This window comes from Furipterus horrens, unplaced genomic scaffold, assembly GCF_987537825.1.
Source record: "Furipterus horrens unplaced genomic scaffold, mFurHor1.1.pri manual_scaffold_5, whole genome shotgun sequence".
NCBI classification, from domain to species: Eukaryota; Metazoa; Chordata; class Mammalia; order Chiroptera; family Furipteridae; genus Furipterus; species Furipterus horrens.
The window spans coordinates 129,363,957-129,368,454 of record NW_028327175.1 but is presented as its reverse complement, the minus strand read 5'-3'; the positions used below and the strand labels follow the sequence as shown (position 1 = coordinate 129,368,454).

At 42.2% G+C, this 4,498-nt stretch overlaps 1 pseudogene; it reads right to left on the bottom strand.

Moving 5' to 3' along the window:
* Positions 1–1,317: 1,317 nt before the first annotated feature.
* Positions 1,318–2,227, bottom strand: LOC150009806 (ADP/ATP translocase 2 pseudogene; annotated as a pseudogene).
* Between the last annotated feature and the right edge of the window lie 2,271 nt (positions 2,228–4,498).

Genomic DNA, 4,498 nt, shown 5'->3' with positions numbered 1-4,498 from the left:
TTGGATTGATCGTGGGTTTTCATGGAAATTTTATAAGACCCATCCCTGACACACACACAGAAGCACATGCCTCACTTAAATGTCTATTAAGCTTGGTTGGAGCATTGTCCCTATACCCCAAGGTAACAGATTCAATCCCCAGTCGGCATATACAAGAATCAACCAATGAATGCATAAATAAGTGTAACAACAAATTGATGTCTCTTTCTTTCCCCTTCCTCTCTAAAAATCAATAAAAAATAAATTTAAAAAGTAGGCATTATATTCCAGTCTCAGAGCCTGCTGCTATAAGTGGGAGCATAGTTTTCTATGTTCCGGGTAAGTATTGCAGGGTTTGGCAATGAAAATATATATTGCTATATGATATGGAATATAGCTTTTATTACATAATACTGTATCAGGGGAGTAAGAGCATATGCATATGTAACATACATGCAGCTGTAGGCCTTTGCTGAAGAGACAGAACTCTGAATGTATTGGCAGGTGTGTTGGCCATTCAGTGAGTACAACACCCCAGCCTAGCTTGAACTAGGAGACATGATTGCTGTCCCATCAGTCACTCTCCCTCCATGTAGTCTCATTGTAGATACATCTCCCTGCCCAGAAGTGGTTCTAATGTTTAAGTACTTCTCATTCAATAAGGGCCTGTGAATTCAACTATACTGGAAGAAAAACTGGCTATGCTAGACCAAGTGACACATGGCTTACCTGTCTCCATCAGTAACACAAGATGATTTTAACTGTACAATTTTTGTCTTATCTGTTGAGTGTAGAAACCGCCATTCCAACCCAGCCTCCTCCAAGATGCAAGGCCACCTAATTGCTAGCTCGCCTCTGAGTTTCTTATATGTGACAAATCTTACCTACTGTGAATTTTATATGCCTTACTTTCTTTACAAGGATGCATATTCTTTTTTTTTCATTTCCAAGACTATAAGATCTCAATCATTTGGTCTTTCAAAGGCAAATCTCTCTTCCTACGTCCCTTCTCTCCATGAAGTTTTCTCTCAACACTGACAAGCACTGAAAACTACCCAACAACTAGGTTTTTATTTTATTTTATTTTATTATTATTTTTATTTCAGGTATTTTTTATTTCTTCAAATTTGTCATTTATCAGGAGTGACTGAAATAAAAAATATAATTGAGTCCCGCCATCACCATGGAAATAGCTTCAAGAGAAAACTGGTCAGATGAATATTATTGCTCCCCATTTTCAACCAGTAAAAAGTTGCCACTGAAATAGCCAACAGTCTGTCAAGAATGCTCAAGATATGTTACATAATACAACATGCCTGTTCACAAGGGAGGGGGAAAGACTTCTAAATAATTTATGTGAACTTCTTGATTTCATCATACAAGACAAGCACAAAAGCACCACCCATGCCTCTGAGAACATTGGACCATGCACCCTTGAAAAAGGCTTTGCCTCCTTCATCAGGAGCAATTTTCCTCCAGCAGTCGAGCGTGCCTGTGTAGATGATATCAGTTCCTTTGTGCCCTGACTGCATCATCATGCAGCGACGAACAGTGTCAAATGGATAGGAAGTCAACCCAGCCACCACTGTGACGGACTGTGCAATCATCCAGCTGACGAAGGTGTGAGTATTCTTGGGATCTGGAAGCATTCCCTTTGCAGTGTCATAGATACCAAAGTAGGCAGCTCGATAGATGATAATACCCTGCACAGACACATTAAAGCCTTGGTACAGGCCCTTAATCCCATCAGATTTGTAGATCTTAACCAGGCAGTCACCGAGGCCTTTGAATTCCCTTTCAGCTCCAACTTTGCCCACATCAGCTGCTAGACGGGTACGGGCAAAATCAAGAGGATACACAAAACACAAAGAGGTGGCTCCAGCAGCACCACCCGATGCCAGATTTCCTGTGAAGTACAACCAACACTGGGTTCTCTTGTCCACATCACCCTGGAAGATCTGCTTGTATTTATCTTTGAAGGCCAAGTTGAGAGCCTGGGTGGGGAAGTATCTGATGACATTGGCCAGGTTACCGCGCCAGAAGGACAGGACTCCCTGCTCCTTGGGGACATGAACCACGCAGTCTATAATGCCCTTGTATTGCTTATCTGCGGTGATTGCTTGCTGGCACGCTGCACCTGCAGTAGCAACTTGACTCGCTGGATGGGCGCTACCGCTGTCTTGAAGATGGCTGCCGACACTCCACCTGCCAGGAAGTCCTTGGCAAAGGACACAGCAGCATCTGTCATGTTGAAGGAAAGAAGGAGCAGGAGAACGCAGAACTAGCTTCAGAACCGGTTGGGATTCCGGAGCTGTAGGCCAACAACTAGATTTTTAAAGAGCATGGAGTAGATTGGTGACGAGGTTTCTGATGTCATCTGCTGAGCTATTTGTAGGCAGGGCTGACAGTTTCTCACCGACTGATCTGGCCATCTCTGTCCCAGGACTCCAGCCTCTAACTCACCAGGACTTCTGAAGAACATACTGCTCTTTTCCAGGGAGAGACATTAATTATCACATTGGTCCCAAGAAAAAATGACCTCAAGTTTGTGGCAATCTTTCTTTTCACAGTGGAGGACATTTTTATTTTTAGTGGTAAACATTGAAAATGCCTTGCTTTTGAATGATATTTTAGATGGATATAGAAGTTATGCTTCTTTGTTGTTGTTCTATTACAGTTGTCCCAATTATCCCCTGATGCTCTCCACTACGCTGCCCACAACCCCACTTTCACAGTCAATCTCCACATCCCCACCCTGTTGTCCATGTCCATGGGTCATTTATACCTGTTCCATGACTAGACACTCCTCCTTTTTATACCCCCCTTCCGCCTCACCTCTCCCCTCTGGTCAGTCTGTTCCTTGTTTCCATTCTTCTGGTTCTCTTTTGTTCATTAGGTTCCACTTATAGGTGAAATCATATAGTATTTATCTTTCACCTCTTTGCTTATTTCACTTAGGATAATACTCTCAAGTTGCATCCATGAGTTGTGAGGGTAGGAGTTCCTTCTTTCTTTCTGCTACATAGAATTCCATTGTGTAAATGTACCGCAGTTTTTTTTTGATCCACTCGTTAACTGATGGGCACTTAGGCTGTTTCCAGCACTTGGCTATTATAAATAAGGCTGCTATGAACATAGAAGTGCATAGAGTCTTTTGAATTGGTGTTTCAGGATTCTTTGGGTATAATCCCAGCAGTTCCAGTTTTAGTTTTTTGAGGAAGTTACATACCGTTTTCCATAGTGGCTACACCAGTCTGCATTCCCACCAGCAGTGCACTAGGGTTCCCTTTTCTTCACATCCTCACAAGTACTTGTTTGTTGATTTGTTAATGATAGTCATTTAGACCAATGTGAGGTGGTATCTCATTATGGTTTTAATTTGCGTGTCTCTGGTGGCTAGTGATGAGCATCCTTTTGTATGCCTATAGGCCCTCTGTATGTCCTCCTTGGAAAAGTGTCTGTTCAAGTCTTTCGCCCAGTTTTTTTTTTATTTATTTATTTTTTCTATTACAGCTGTCACACGTTTTCCCTCATTGCTCCCCACCACATCCTGCCCACCCTTTCTCCCACAGTCCACCCCCACCTCGTTACCCCATTGTCCATATACATGGGTCATTTATACTAGTTCCTTGACTAGACCCTTCTCCTTTTCTCACCCTTTCCCCTCTGCCCCTTCCCCCAAAGTCACTGTCAGTCTGCTCCTTGTTTACTTGCCTCTGGTTTCATTTTGTTCATTTGTTTGTGTTGTTCATTAGTGCCCTGTGTTAGGTGATATTATATGGTATTTGTCTCTTGCTGCCTGATTTATTTCGCTAAGCATAATACTCTCCTGTTCCATCCATGTTGTCGCAAATGGTAGAAGTTCCTTCTTTCTTTCTGAGGCATAGATTTCCATTGTGTAAACGTACCACAGTTCTTTTAATCCATTCATCTATAGATGGACACTTAGGCTAGTTCCAGCACTTGGCTACTGTGAATAGTGCTGCTATGAACATAGGGGTGCATAGGTTTTTTTGAATTGGTGTTTCAGGATTCTTTAGAATGGAATTGCTGGATCAAAAGGCAGCTCCATTTTTAGTTTTTTGAAGAAATTCCATACTCTTTTCCATAGTGGCTGCACCAGTCTGCATTCCCATCAACCATGCACAAAGGTTCCCTTTTCTCAACATCCTCACTAGCGCTTGTTGGTTGATTTGTTGATGATGGCCATTCTAACAAGTGGGAGGTGGTATCACATTGTGACTTTAATTTGCATCTCTCTGATAGCTAGTGATGTTGAGCATTCTTTCATATGCCTATGGACCCTATGTATGTCCTCTTTGGAGAAGCATTTGTAGAGGTCCTTCGCCCATTTTTTAATTGAATTGTCTATCTTCTTCCTGTTGAGTCTTATGAGCTCCTTTTTTTAAAGTATATTTTATTGATTATGTCGTTACAGTAGTCCCAATTTATTTACCTTTGTTCCCCTCTGCCCAGTACCTTCCCTTCCCTCCAGCAATCTCACCCCCCCTTAGTTCAT